This window comes from Adiantum capillus-veneris, chromosome 14 (genome assembly GCF_014529385.1).
Source record: "Adiantum capillus-veneris isolate H3 chromosome 14, ASM1452938v2, whole genome shotgun sequence".
Taxonomy (NCBI): Eukaryota; Viridiplantae; Streptophyta; class Polypodiopsida; order Polypodiales; family Pteridaceae; genus Adiantum; species Adiantum capillus-veneris.
The window spans coordinates 22,018,446-22,034,298 of NC_140944.1; the positions used below are offsets into that span (position 1 = coordinate 22,018,446).

A 15,853-nucleotide genomic window follows, 5' to 3' on the forward strand; every position below is an offset into this window, starting at 1 on the left:
GTTCTAATGATGCAAAAGAAGTGGATCACTATGGAAAGTCACTTCTACATATGTGCAATAGTACCGGAATGCTCATTGCAAATGGTGTATCTCTATGGCAAGGCACCAATGACTTTACATGTAGAAAGCACAATGGTGCTAGCGTGATTGACTATATGTTGTTCTCAGAAGCCACTCTAGAATGCATACAAAGCTTTACACTTGGTGAATGGAATCCAGAATCGGATCATAGGATGTTATGTATTGACCTCAAGTGTGGTAAACGGCTCGAGCATGTAGCCTCCAATCATGATGTGAATCATTTGTACCTACGTCTAGACTTCAAACGAGCACTTATATATGCTGATATGGTGGACCAAATGTTAAGCATGATAGAGCATCAAGGGAGCCCAACATTAGAATGCAAGTGGAAAGTTTTCAAAGAAGTAATTTTCTCTTGTGCGAAGGAATGCTTTTCGGTGAAACACAAGTCTTGCAAAAGGTCTAAGAAGGGTAGCACCAAGAAGAAATGGTTTGACATGGAATGTAGTCAAGCCCGAAAACACTTGCTAAGATTGGATGCAATCAAAGACAAGGAAGTTTACTTGGAATGTTCACACACATACAAAGCACTTGTTCAAAAGAAGAGGAGAAGGTGGGAAGTCGAAAAACAACTTCTTTTAGCACAAGAGAAAGCACATGCATGTGGCAAGTTTTGGCAAAATCTAAAAGGCAAGCGCGTTGAGAGCTTTGGTGACTTGACTCTTGAGGATATGTATATGCATTGTAAGAACCTCTATGAGCAACCCAATGTTGATAAGATGGAGGGTTGTAGCTCCCTTCCATTTATGTCTCCCTTCTTTACCATTGAAGATGTATGCCGCGCGCTTGAGAAACTTGCTACTCACAAGGCAGGTGACCTTCAAGGTGTCAAGGCTGAAATGATTAAATGGACAAGCAAGAAAACACGATATTGGATATGCGATATGTTTAACCTTGCACTTCAGTATGACATGCTTCATGATTGGAGTGCAAATTGGATCAAACCTTTGCACAAAGGAGGAGATGTAAACAATGTGAACAACTATCGCACTATAATGGTTGGTTCTTTGATGGCAAAGTTATTTGGATGTATCATGGAGATGAAGATAAGTGAATGGGATGAAAAGAATGGCAAACGTGCGCTTGGCCAAGCAGGTTTTCGAAAGCATCATAGCACTATTGATCACCTTGTCACTCTTCGAGTTCTTATGGAAGCGTCTCGATTGAAAGGAAAAAAGTTGTATTGTTGCTTTGTGGATTTCAAGAAAGCTTTTGACATGGTACCGCGAGGAAATCTTTGGAGACGTATGCAAAGCCTTCAAGTGCCGAGAGAATTTATGCATGCAGTCTTTTGCATCTACCAAAAAGTGATATGTCGATTACGTATGGGAGATGGAATTTCAGAATTTTTTGCAAGCACTATTGGTGTCAAACAAGGATGCCCACTTTCCCCAACCCTCTTTGGGCTACTCATTGATGAATTGGAATACATGGTTCTTGATTTTATGCAGCAAGAAGGCATAGAAGAGGTTAAGATTGGAAATGCGGTGATCATGCTTTTGCTTTATGCCGATGATGTAGTGCTCTTGGCACATACCTTAGAAGATGCACAAAAGCTTATGAGTGTCTTGGAACGCTTTTGCCTACATAGCGGGCTGATCGTGAATGGATCCAAAACCAAGGTTATGCTTGTAAAGACCCTCAATGAAGAAAATCCATGCATTGTATACAACAATGAGAAACTTGAAGTGGTAGATCACTTCAAGTACCTTGGCCTTGAGGTTCCATCCAATCATAAATGGAAGGATTGTGCAATGCGTCGCTTGGAAGCCGGAAAGAGGGCTTATTATGCATTTGAGAACATGTGCAATGCAGGAGAGATCAAGTGTTGGGCTCTCAAAAAGTACCTCTTTGACACATTGGTGACATCGGTGCTTCTTTATGGAGTGGAGGTGTGGGGTGGAAGCATCGGGAAGTCTACTTGGAAAGAGTTTGAGAATGTCCAAAAGCGTTTTCTCACCAACTTTCTCCAAGTCAAGACACAAACACCCTACATGCTCTTACTTCTTGAGTCCGGATCGCTTCCCATTGAGGTCTTGGGCATGGAAAGGGTTGTGGAGTACATGCGTAAGACACAACGTAGCCCTTTGCATCGACTTCCTAGAATCGCATATGAAGCAAGTCAAAAGGTTCAAAAGACATGCAAGAGCAAAATACTGAGTTTGGGGTGGATGCTTGATATCAAGAAATGGTTTGGAAGATGGGATGCATGTCACTTGGTCAAGGATGCGTCGATCGACTCCCAAGTTAATGAGGCCTTCTTACAACGCCAATGTATCATGGCTTGGGAGAAATCCGGAGGTTCTCGCTTCAGCCATTACACCACACACGTTGCCCCAAACTACAAATCTCTCTTCTTCTCGGAACGAGGTAACCGAACCCATTCCTACATCCTTGAGCCCATCCCGTTGAGTGCGATCCGCACCATTGCCTCCATTCGTCTTAGCTCCCATTCTCTACGTTGCGAGACAGGACGTTGGGGCACTGGCGAGGAGTGTAATCGACTTTGCACCTTATGCCCTCGTCAAGTGCGAGAGAGTGAGTACCACACACTACTTGAGTGCTCAGCTTTTGACCACATTAGGTCCTCTTTTCCCCATATATTCAGCCATGAGCTCTCCCTACATACCTTCCTCTCCCAACCACGATGTGGACTCTCTATTGCGACGCTCATTTCAGCCATTTTTGAGCATCGAGAGTCACTTATGAACTCCACTCACACCACGTGACATGTTCATTTGGTCCCATAGGTCATATTTGACCTCCCAGGACGATAATAGAACTATCTATCTATCTATCTCTCTCTCTCTCTCTCTCTCTCTCTCTAAAAGGAGGAGGCTGATTTTTGTTACTTAAAAAAGCCCCTCAAGAGTCAAAACGCCGAAATGGTGCCGAGGACAAATACATCCCTATTTATGAAGCTGGCTCGAAGACGACTGTATTCAACCGACCTCTATGACCTCAGGTATGCCATTTTTCTATCATGTTGTGTGTGTGTGTGTGTGTGTGCGCTCCGCATGGATGGACCACCTCCACGTCACCAACCTCTCACCGCATGAGTCCGATCATATTCACAACTATTGAATAAACACAGCTTTGTCAGAAACACTGGGGAAGAGAGAGAGAGAGAGAGAGAGAGAGAGAGAGAGAGAGAGAGAGAGAGAGAGAGAGAGAGAGAGAGAGAGAGAGAGAGAGAGAGAGAGGCAATGAGGTGCAAAGTCGAGTTCTTTTTTTCAATCCATGGCTATGCCAGAGAGCTCAAGGGCAAGGTGGTTCTGGTGACTACCTCCGCGCAGAGCATTGGCTACGCCATTGCCTTCTGGCTCGGTCTTGAAAGAGCTTTTGTTGTCATCTCCTCTCAAAGGCAGAAAAATATTGATGAGGCTATACAATCACAGAAAGAGTTGGGTATTGATGTGTTGGGGATGGCATGTCATTTCAAGAATGCCGATCACATAGGAAGAATCTTATCAAGTAAATTGGGGCGATTGGATACCTTTGTGTCAAATGCACTAGTGAGTCCTTCAACAAATCCTGCTCCCAGCATCTCAGAGGGATCATTGGACAAGTTATGGGATATCAATGGTAAGGCGATCATTCAGATAGGAGGCAACTTCACACTTAGCAGAAGGTGGGTCGGTAATTCTTATCTCTTCTATAACTGGCTACAATCCTCAAGGACATCTTGCAATGTATGGTGTCACAAAAACTGCCTTATTTGGTTCTAACCAAGGCCCTCACCTCAAAGCTTGCACCCAATGTCTGAGTCAATTGTGTCGCTCCTGGATTTGTGCGCACATATCTCTCGAATTTCATATTTCAACACGAAGCGATGAAAGAGGAAATAAAATCGCACACTTCGATAGATAGATTTGATAAGGCTGATGATATGGCTATAGTTGTAGCCTTCTTAGTTTCGGATGATGGGGTGTATATTACTGGCGAAGTTCTACCAGTTAGTGGCAGTATACCATCTAGGTTGTAAATCGTTTAGGAATTCATTGCTACCTACAGAGTTGCTGTAAATCGAGTGTTGAGATAAATTCTCAATTTGATAAGTTCTTTGAGAGAGAGAGAGAGAGAGAGAGAGAGAGAGAGAGAGAGAGAGAGAGAGAGAGAGAGATGATGTAAATCAAAGTAAGCACGAGCAGGCATGCAAGTAGACTCAAGTCGCCTTCAACATGGCGCGACCAACAAGCATCCATGGCACATGTAGGCCTGAGTGTACGCCTCGAGATGCAGTTGGTTTAAGTGCGCACACCTCAATTGCAGGTTGAGATGCATATCCATGCTGCCACGGTCGACTGTCGACCCCTCAAGTTTTGGCCACGCCCACAATTAGAAGCCCAATATTGTCCTGAAGCTAGAGGATGTGCCATGCTTACTTAACACAGCCCAAGAGGAGTTGCCTATTTAACGTCTGCTACGTCCTTCTTCCCTTTCCCTTAAAGATTGTGTTCGTTTCAACTAACCTACTATCACGAATATCAGCATGTATCCTAGTCCCTGCAAGATGCAAGCCTATGTGATTGCATCTCAGAGACACCCTCACTTTCCATCCATTAATAACAACCCAGAGCTTCTAGCTTTGCCCTGCCCAAGTTGGGCATATCCCGCAATCAGTGCATTCCAAGAGACGACATCCAGGAATGAAAGCTCCTCAATCACTTTTTGAGCACAACATTTGGCATACATGAACCAAGGCAGTGCCAAGCAGCTTTTGTGATTTCTCTTGCCCATATCAAAGTCTTGTGTAAAGCCAGATGCCTTCAAGGGGTGCAAGGGTACGTCATTGCATTTGGAGAGATAACATGAGTAAAAAGGGAGATTTACTACTTCATATGTGGCATCCCCAAGCAAGGCATGAAACCAATGCTTATGCTATATGTATGCTATTTGCTCGCAACTTTGAGGCCTACTTAGGAAATATGTTAGTCAGTATGAATGCAAAGTTCTCTGCAATTCTCAAAGTGCAACAGGTCCTGGATGAGCTTCAAATCTACAATTGTTGTCTCATGGAGTGCTCTAATTGTGGGATATGCCCAACTTGGAGACGGTCTGGGCTATTTTTGGTGGATGCGAAGCGAGGGTTGCAATCACATACACTTGCATCTTGAAGGCAAGGGTCCAGGTAGCCTGGCAAGAAGCTCTGGGCTGTTTTCGGTGAATGCGACGCAAGGGATTCTCCCCATATGCAATCCTATAAGCTTGCATCTTGAAGGCAAGGGTGGGTTAGGGATTGGAATTTTGGGCTGTTTCGAGCAGATGTAGAGAAGAGAGGGCATCTCTCCAAGTGCAACCACGTACACTTACACCCCTTGAAGGCATTTGGCATTACACAAGCTCTGATCTGGGAAAAAGAAATCACGATGATATTGTTAGTTAGGGATTGTTGAAAGTTTCTTGGCACTACCTCGGTCGACATGTATGCCAAATGTGGTGCACTCCATAAAGCTCAAAAGGTGCTTGAGGAGATTTCATTCCTAAGTGTCGTCTCTTGGAATGCATTAATTGTGGGATATGCCCAACTTGGGCAGGTTCAAAAATCTCTAGGCTGTTTTCGTGGGATGCAAAGCGAGGGTGTCTCCTGAGATGCAATCACATACATTTGCCTCTTGAAAAGAACACATACTTAGGCAACACGTTAGTCATTTTTTATGTGAAGTGTGTTGCACTTTTCAGAGCATAACAAGTCCTGCGAGCTTGGAATCCGCAATTGTTGTTTATGGAATGAAGTGATTGTGGGATATGCCCAACTTGGAGACGGTCTAGATTGTTTTTGGCGGATGCGAAGCAAGGGTTGCAATCACATATGCTTACATCTTGAAGGTGAGGGTCCGGGAAGGGCCAAGAAGCTCTGGGCTGTTTTTGACGAATGCGAAGCGAGGGTCTCTCCCCAGATGCAATCACCTAGCATCTTGAAGGCAAGGGTGGAATAGGGTCAGGAATTTTGGGATGTTTTCAGTTCATGCAGAGAGAGGGCATCTCTCCAAATGCAACCACGTACATGCTTGGACCTTGAAGGCATCTGGCATTAGTAAGACTCTGATATGGGCAAAAGAAATCATGATGATATTGTTAGTCAGAGATTGTTGAAAGGTGCTTGGCACTGCCTTGGTTGACGTGTATATGCCAAATGGGGTGCACTAAAGCTCAAAAAGTGCTTGAGAATCTTTCATTCCTGCATGTCGTCTCTTGGAATGCACTGATTGCAGGATATGCCAAACTTAGGCAGAGCCAAGAAGCTCTGGGCTATTTTTGGCGGATGTAAAGCGAGGGTGTCTCCCGAGATGCAATCACATACCCTTGCATCTTGAAGGGAGTAGGATACATGCAGATATTCGTAATAATAGGTTACTTGAAAAGAACACATACTTTGGCAATATTTTAGTCAGTATGTATGCAAAGTGTGTTGCACTTCTTAGAGCACAACAAGTCTTGGATGAGCTTCGAATCTGCAATTTTTTTCTCATGGAGTGCATTTATTGTGGGATATGTCCAATAGGGTTACGGTGAGGAAGCTGTTGGCTGTTTTCAACAGATACAAAGAGAGGGTGTCTCCCGAGATGCAATCACATACCCTTGCATCTTGAAGGGAGTAGGATACATGCTGATATTCGTAATAGTAGGTTACTTGAAAAGAATACATAGTTAGGCAATATTTTAGTTAGTATGTATGCAAAGTGCGTTGCACTTCTCAGAGCACAACAAGTCCTGGACGAGCTTGAAATCCACAATTGTTGTCTCGCAGAGTGCACAGATTGTGGGATATGCCCAACTTGGAGACTGTCTCGGCTGTTTTTGGTGGATGTGACACGAGGGTTGCAATCACATACGCTTGCATCCTTGAAGGCAAGGGTCGGGGCAGGGGCAAGAAGCTGTGGTCTGTTTTCGGCGCACGATATGCCCAACTTGGTACGCTTGCATGTTGAAGGCAAGGGTCAGGGCAGGACCAAGAAGCTTTGGGATGCTTTTGGCGAGTGTGAAGCGAGGGTGTCTCCTAGATGCAATCACATACGCTTGCATCTTCAAGGTAAGGGTGGATCAGGGTCAGGAATTTTGGGATGTTTTCAGTTGATGTAGAGAGAGGGCATCTCTCCAAGTTCAACCACATACATCCTTGCACCTTGAAGGCATCTGTCATTACTAAGACTCTAATATGGGCAAAAGAAATCACAATGATATTATTAGTCAAGGATTGTTGAAAGGTGTTGGGCATTGCCTTGGTTGACGTATATATGCCAAATTGGGTACACTCCATAAAGCTCAAAAAGTGCTTGAGAAGCTTTCATTCCTGCATGTTGTCTCCTCTTGGAAGGCACTGATTGCGGGATATGCCGAAGTTGGGCAGAGCCAAGAAGCTCTGGGCTATTTTTGCCGGATACGAGAGGTAGAGAGAGAGGCATGCAAAGAGCTCTGCGATCTGCCTAGAGATTAGAGTTTTGTGAGCCGAATGAGAGAGGTAGAGAGAAAGCTCTGTGAGCTTTGTGGCCTCCTGAGTTGCGAGCTGAATAAGAGAGCCGGTAGAGAGAGCTTTGTGGCCTGCTGTGCTGAGAGAGAGAGAGAGAGAGAGAGAGAGAGAGAGAGAGAGAGAGAGAGAGAGAGAGAGAGAGAGAGAGAGAGAGAGAGAGCTTGAACTCAACAATGTGAATGAATCTCACATCCCCTGCAAGGTCAACGGTCGATGCATGGCTATGGTAGATGCAAAGAGGAAGAAGGATAAGGCCCTGCAAGGTCAACGGTCGATGCATGGCTATGGTAGATGCAAAGAGGAAGAAGGATAAGGTTGGATCCAATCTATGATGCAAGCTGCTCTCTCTCTCTCTCTCTCTCTCTCTCTCTCTCTCTCTCTCTCTCTCTCTCTCTCTCTCTCTCTCTCTCTCTCTCTCTCTCCAATAGGAGGCTGATTTTTGTTACTTAAAAAAGCCGCTCAAGAGTCAAAACGCCCAAATGGTGCTAAGGGAAAATACATCCCTGATTAGGAAGCTGGCCCAAAGACTACTGTATTCAACCGACCTCTATGACCTCACGTATGCCATTCTTCTATCATGTTGTGTGTGTGTGTGTGTGTGTGTATGTGTGCGCACGCTCCGCGTGCATGGACCACCTCCACGTCACCAACATCTCACCGCATGAGTCTGATCATATTCACAACTATTGAATAAACACAACTTTGTCAGAAACATTGAGGGGGAGAGAGAGAGAGAGAGAGAGAGAGAGAGAGAGAGAGGCAATGAGGTGTAGAGTCGAGTTCTATTTTGCAATCCATGGCTATGCCAGAGAGATCAAGGGCAAGGTGGTTGTGGTGACTACCTCCACGCAGAGCATTGGCTACGCCATTGCCCGCTGGCTGGTCTTGAAAGAGCTTTTGTTGTCATCTCCTCTCAAAGGCAGAAAAATATTGATGAGGCTGTACAATCACAGAAAGGGTTGGGTATTGATGTGTTGGGGATGTCATGTCATGTCAAGAATGCCGATCAGAGGAAGAATCTTATCAAGTAAATTTGGGCGATTGGATATCTTTGTGTCAAATGCTGTAGTGAGTCCTCAACAGATCCTGTTCTGAGCATCTCAGAGGGAGCATTGGACAAGTTATGGAATATCAATGGTATGGCGATCATTCTTCACAGATAGGAGGCAACTTCACACTTAACGGGTCGGTAATTCTTATCTCTTCTATAACTGGCACAATCCTCAAGGACATCTTGCAATGTATGGTGTCACAAAGACTACCTTATTTGGTTCTAACCAAGGACCTCACCTCAAAGCTTGCACCCAATGTCCAAGTGAATTGTGTTGCTCTTGGCTTTGTGCGCACACACCTCTTCGATTTCATATTTCAACATGAAGCGATGAAATAGGAAATGAAATCGCACACTTCGATAGATAGATTTGATAAGTCTGATGATATGGCTGCAGTTGTAGCCTTCTTAGTTTCCGATGATGGCACGTATGAAGTTCTACCAGTCAGTGGTGGTATACCATCTAGGTTGTAAATCATTTAGGAATTCATTGCTACATGCAGAATTGCTGTAAATCGAGTGTTCGGATAAATTCTCAATTTGATAAGTTCTTTGAAAGAGAGAGAGAGAGAGAGAGAGAGAGAGAGAGAGAGAGAGAGAGAGAGAGAGAGAGAGATAGTAAATCAAAGTAGGCACGAACAGGCATGCAAGTAGACTCAAGTCGCGTTTGACATGGCGCAACCAGCAAGCATCCATGGCACAAGCAGGCCTGAGTGTGCACGCCTTGAGATACAGTTGGTTTAAGTGCGCACGCCTCAATTGCAGGTTGAGATTCATATCCATGCTGCCACGGTCGATTGTCGACCCCTCAAGTTTTGGACAGGCCCACAACTAGAAGCGCAATATTGTCCTGAAGCTAGAGGATGTGCCATGCTGACTTCGTGCAGCCCAAGAGGAGTTGCTTATTAAACGTGTGCTGCGTCCTTCTTCCCTTGCCCTTAAAGATTGTGTTCTTTTCAACCAGCCTACTATTACGAATATCAACATGTATCCTACTCCCTTCAAGATGCAAGTGTATGTGATTGCATCTCAGAGACACCCTCACTTTCCATCCATTAATAACAACCCAGAGCTTTTTGGCCTCGCCCAGGTTGGGTATATCTTGCAATCAGTGCAGTTCAAGAGACGACATCCAGGAATGAAAGCTCCTCAATCACTTTTTGAGCTTTATGGAGTGCACAACATTTGGCATACATGGACCAAGGTAGTGCCAAGCACCTTTTGTGATTTCTCTTGCCCATATCAGATTCTTGTGTAATGCCAGATGCCTTCAAGGGGTGCAAGTGTACGTCATTGCATTTGGAGAGATAACCTGGGTAAAAAGGGAAACTTACTATTTCATATGTGGCATCCACAAGCATGGCATGAAACCAATGCTTAGGCTACCAACTTTGATGCCTACTTAGGCAATATGTTAGTCAGTATGAATGCAAGTTCTCTGCAATTCTCAAAGCGCAACAAGTCCTTGATGAGCTTCAAATCTACAATTGTTGTCTCATGAGAGTGCACTAATTGTGGGATATGCCCAACTTGGAGACGGTCTGGGCTGTTTTTGGTGGATGCGAAGCAAGGGTTGCAATCACATACACTTGCATCTTGAAGGCAAAGTTCCGGGTAGCATGGCAAGAAGCTTTGGGCTGTTTTTGGCGAATGTGAAGCAAGGGATTCTCCCCATATGAAATCGTATAAGCTTGCATCTTGAAGGCAAGGGTGGGTTAGGGTCAGGAATTTTGGGCTGTTTCCAGCAGATGCAGAGAGAGGGAATCTCTCCAAGTGCAACCACATTTGGCATTACACAAGACTCTGATTTGGGAAAAAGAAATCACAATGATATTGTTAGTCAGGGATTGTTGAAAGGTGCTTGGCACTACCTTGGTGGACGTGTAAGCCAAATGTGGTGCACTCCATAAAGCTCAAAAAGTGCTTGAGAAGATTTCATTCCTAAGTGTCGTCTCTTGGAATGCATTATCGCGGGATATGCCCAACTTGGGCAGGTTCCAGAAGCTCTACACTGTTTTCGCGGGATGCGAAGTGAGGGTGTCTCCTGAGAAGTAATCACATACGCTTGCCTCTTGAAAAGAACACATACTTAGGCAACACGTTAGTCATTGTTTATGCAAAGTGTGTTGCACTTTTCAGAGCATAACAACTCTTGGATGAGCTTGGAATCTGCAATTGTTGTCTCATGGAATGAAGTGATTGCGGGATATTCCCAACTTGCAGACGGTCTAGATTGTTTTTGGCGGATGCGAAGCAAGGGTTGCAATCACATATGCTTACATCTTGAAGGTAAGGGTCCGGGTTGGGCCAAGAAGCTCTGGGCTGTTTTTGAGGAATGCGAAGCGAGGGTCTCTTCCCATATGCAATCACATACGCTTGCATCTTGAAGGCAAGGGTGGAATAGGGTCAGGAATTTTGGGATGTTTTCAGCTGATGCAGAGAGAGGGCATCTCTCCAAATGCAGCCACGTACGTGCTTGCACCTTGAAGGCATCTGGCATTAGTAAGACTCTAATATAGGCAAAAGAAATCACGATAATATTGTTAGTCAGGGATTGTTGAAAGTTGCTTGGCACTGCCTTCGTTGATGTGTATATGCCAAATGGGGTGTATATGCCAAATGATATTTGATTCCTAAGTGTTGTCTCTTGGAATGCAATAATTGTGGGATATGCCCAACTTGGGCAGGTCAAGAAGCTCTGGGCTGTTTTCACGGGATGCAAAATGAGGGTGTCTCCTGAGATGCAATCACATACGCTTGCCTCTTGAAAATAACACATAGTTCGCCAACAGGTTAGTCATTGTTTATGCAAAGTGTGTTGCACTTTTCAGAGCATAACAAGTCGTGGACGAGCTTGGAACCCGCAATTGTTGTCTCATTGGAATGAAGTGATTGCGGGATGTGCTCAACTTGGAGACGGTCTAGATTGGTTTTGGTGGATGCGAAGCGAGGATTGCAATCACATATGCTTAAATCTTGAAGGTAAGGTCCGGGCAAGGCCAAGAGGCTCTGAGTTGTTTTGACAAATGCGAAGCGAGGGTGTCTCCCTCACTTCGCTATCACAATCTTGCAGGCAAGGGTGGATCAGGGTCAGAAATTTTGGAATGTTTTCAGCTGATGCAGAGAGAGGACATCTCTCCTAATGTAGAGACAGGACATCTCTCCTAATGCAGCCACGTACGTGCTTGCACCTTGAAGGCATCTGGCATTAGTAAGGGTGGGTGCAGACTAGGCGGTGGAAGAAAAAAGCAAAGGGGCGTTCTTCCTCCATGGCAAAATTTAATTGGTTGGAGTTGAGGCACTCTTCCACTGGGCCCTCCATTTTTCTTCCAACCCCCCCCCCCCCCCCCCCCCCCCCCCCCCCCCCCCTCGGAAGAGTTGATGGCTCTCTTAGCCCCCTTCACTTTTTCACTTTCCTTCTCCACACTGTTCACAATAGGCGGCGGCACATTTAGGAAATCTTGTTTCTTCCACCGGTTCAGTCTGAACCCAGCCTAAGACTCTGATATGGGAAAAAGAAATCGCGATGATATTGTTAGTTAGGGATTGTTGAAAGGTGCTTGGCACCGCCTTGTTTGACGTGTATATGCAAAATGGGGTGCACTCCATAAAGCTCAAAAAGTGCTTGAGAAGCTTTCATTCCTGCATGTCGTCTCTTGGAATGCATTGATTGCGGGATATGCCAGAGCCAAGATACTCTAGGCTGTTTTTGGCGGATGCAAATTGAGGGTGTCTCCCTAGATGCAATCACATACCCTTGCATCTTGAATGGAGTAGGATACATGCTCATATTTGTAATAATAGGTTACTTGAAAAGAACACATTCTTGGGCAATATTTTAGTCAGTATGTATGCAAAGTGTGTTGCACTTCTTAGAGCACAACAAGTCTTGGATGAGCTTCGAATCTACAATTTTTTTCTCATGGAGTGCATTTATTGTGGGATATGTCCAATAGGGTTACGGTGAGGAAGCTGTTGGCTGTTTTCAACAGATACAAAGAGAGGGTGTCTCCCGAGATGCAATCACATACCCTTGCATCTTGAAGGGAGTAGAATACATGCTGATATTCGTAATAGTAGGTTACTTGAAAAGAATACATACTTAGGCAATCTTTTAGTTAGTATGTATGCAAAGTGCGTTGCACTTCTCAGAGCACAACAAGTCGTGGATGAGCTTCAAATCCGCAATTGTTGTCTTACGGAGTGCACAGATTGTGGGATATGCCCAACTTGGAGACTGTCTCCACTGTTTTTGGCAGATGTAACACGAGGGTTGCAAACGCTTGCATCTTGAAGGCAAGGGTCTGTGCTCGGGCAATAAGTGGTGGTCTGTTTTTGGCACGGGATATGCCCAACTTGGAAAGGGCCAAGACGGTCTAGGTTGCTTATTGCGGAATCACATTCGCTTGCATCTTGAAGGCAAGGGTGGATCATGGTCAAGAATTTTCGGATTTTTTCAGCTGATGCAAAGAGAGGGCGGAGAGGAGTGCCTTTTACAGGTTGTGGAAGTTGCGAGATGAAGGCTAAATGCCAAAAGTGAGAGAAGCTCATGTGCACACGATAAAAGAGAGAGAGAGGCATGCAGAGAGCTCTGCGATCTAGCTAGAGAGTAGAGCTCTGTGAGCCGAATGAGAGAGGTAGAGAGAAAGCTCTGTGAGATCTGTGGCCTCCTGCATTGCGAGCTGAATAAGAGAGCCGGTAGAGAGAGCTTTGTGGCCCGTTTCACGCGAGCAAAGAGAGAGAGAGAGAGAGAGAGAGAGAGAGAGAGAGAGAGAGAGAGAGAGAGAGAGAGAGAGAGAGAGGAGGAGAGGAGAGAGAGAGAGAGAGAGAGAGAGAGAGAGAGAGAGAGAGAGAGAGAGAGAGAGAGAGAGAGAGCTTGAACTCAACAATGTGCATGAAGCTCACATCCACTGCATGGTCAACAATTGATGCATGGCTATGGTAGATGCAAAGAGGAACAAGGATAAGCTTGGCTCCAAGCTATGATGCAAGCTGCTCTCTCTCTCTCTCTCTCTCTCTCTCTCTCTCTCTCTCTCTCTCTCTCTCTCCAAAGAAGGAGGCTGTTTTTTCTTAATTAAGAAAGCCCCTCAAGAGTCAAAACGCCGAAATGGTGCCAAGGGCAAATACGTCCCTGATTACGAAGCTAGCTCGAAGATGACTGTATTCAACCGACCTCTATGACCTTAGGTATGACATTTTCCTATTATGTTGTGTGTGTGTGTGCCCTCCACGTGCATGGACCACCTCCACGTCACCAACCTCTTACCGCATGAGTCCGATCATATTCATAACTATTGAATAACCACAACTTTGTCAGAAACACGGGGGGGGGGGGGGGGGGGGGGGGGGGAGAGAGAGAGAGAGAGAGAGAGAGAGAGAGAGAGGAGGAGAGAGAGAGAGAGGAGAGAGAGAGGAGGAGAGAGAGAGAGAGAGAGAGAGAGAGAGAGAGAGAGAGTGGCAATGAGGTGCAGAGTCGAGTTCTATTTTGAAATCCATGGCTATGGCAGAGAGATCAAGAGCAAGGTGGTTGTGGTGACTACCTCCATGCAGAGCATTGTCTACGCCATTGCCTGCCGGTTTGGTCTTGAAAGAGCTTTTGTTGTCATCTCCTCTCGAAGGCAGAAAAATGTTGATGAGGCTGTACAATCACAAAAAGAGTTGGGTATTGATGTGTTTGGGATGGCATGCCATGTCAAGAACGCCGATCACAGGAAGAATCTTATCAAGTAAATTGGGGCGATTGAATATCTTTGTGTCAAATGCAGTAGTGAGTCCTTCAATACATCCTATTCTGAGCATCTCAGAGGGAGCATTGAACAAGTTATGGGATATCAATGGTAAGGCCATCATTCTTCTCAGATAGGAGGCAACTTCACACTTAGCACCCAATGTCCGAGTCAATTGTGTCGCTCCTGGCTTTGTGCGCACAACCTCTCGGATTTCATATTTCAACACGAAGCAATGAAAGAGGAAATGAAATCGCACACTTCGATAGATAGATTTGATAAGGCTGATTATATGGCTGCAGTTGCACCCTTCTTAGTTCCGGATGATGGAGCGTATATTACTGGCGAAGTTCTACCAGTCAGTGGCGGTATACCATCTACGTTGTAAATCGTTTAGGAATTCATTGGTACATGTAGAGTTTTTGTAAATTGAGCGTTCAGATAAATTCTTAATTTCATAAGTTCTTTGAGAGAGAGAGAGAGAGAGAGAGAGAGAGAGAGAGAGAGAGAGAGAGAGAGAGATGCAGTAAATCAAAGTAGGCACGAGCAGGCATGCAAGTAGACTCAAGTCGCCTTTGACATGGCGCAACCAGCAGGCATCCATGGAACATGCAGGCCTGAGTGTGCACGCCTCGAGATGCAGTTGGTTTAAGTGCACACTCCTCAACTGCGGGTTGAGATGCATATCCATGCTGCCATGGTCGATTGTCGACCCCTCAAGTTTTGGCCACGCCCACAACTAGAAGCCCAATATTGTCCCGAAGCTAGAGGATGTGCCATGCTCACTTCATGCAGCCCAAGAGGATGTTGGGTTAAAGGCCCAAATGGCCCCCTTTGTGTATAGTTTTAAAGGTTATTAACCTTCGGCCAAGTTCACATTGAACTTGGCCACTAACTTTAAAATTGGTACTTTATAATAAAGGGAAGAAATGAGAAAATAACTCATTCTAATCTTCCCCTTCTCAAAATCGTACGCTCTCACTCTCTCTCTTCGTTCCCTAGCATTCCTTGCTCTGCAAGCCTTTGCTCCACTCCAAAGCTCAAGCCCTGTACTTACTCGCGTGCTCTGCCACTTGCACACACCACCGCGCACTCATCAACTGGTATCAGAGCCAAATTAGGGTTTGCTCCCAAACCTGCAAACGCTGATTTTCAGCCAAGGAGGTCAATTTTCATGCGAGATTTTGAAATTTCATCCCCAAAGGACTCGTCCTCGGACACTAGAGAGCTCTCGGCAAGTCCAATTGACCTAAAACAGGCTGAAATTAGGTCAAAATCAGCAAATTACAGGTTATGACAACAAAATACAAGTTTTGCAAATCATGTATTAAGGTGTTGGAACATCTTTGCTAGGTCCCCGCTACCTGAAAACACTGAAATTGCCGAGAAACAGGTCCCAAAACAGGTGTTTTCAACAAATTTCAGATTTACGCAGGTTTTGCAAGTGTTTTTAAGATGCGACTACATTGGGGACAATGCAAATTGATGCAATCTATGCACATTTGACAAGTTTTGGCTATGTAT

General features: G+C 45.1%; 3 pseudogenes; all 3 read left to right on the forward strand.

Moving 5' to 3' along the window:
- The first annotated feature begins 3,287 nt into the window (after positions 1–3,287).
- Positions 3,288–4,066, forward strand: LOC147442067 (tropinone reductase-like 3 pseudogene; annotated as a pseudogene).
- Positions 4,067–8,314: 4,248 nt separating this feature from the next.
- On the forward strand, positions 8,315–9,077 carry LOC147442068 (tropinone reductase-like 3; annotated as a pseudogene).
- Positions 9,078–14,063: 4,986 nt separating this feature from the next.
- Positions 14,064–14,717, forward strand: LOC147442069 (tropinone reductase-like 3 pseudogene; annotated as a pseudogene).
- Positions 14,718–15,853: the final 1,136 nt, after the last annotated feature.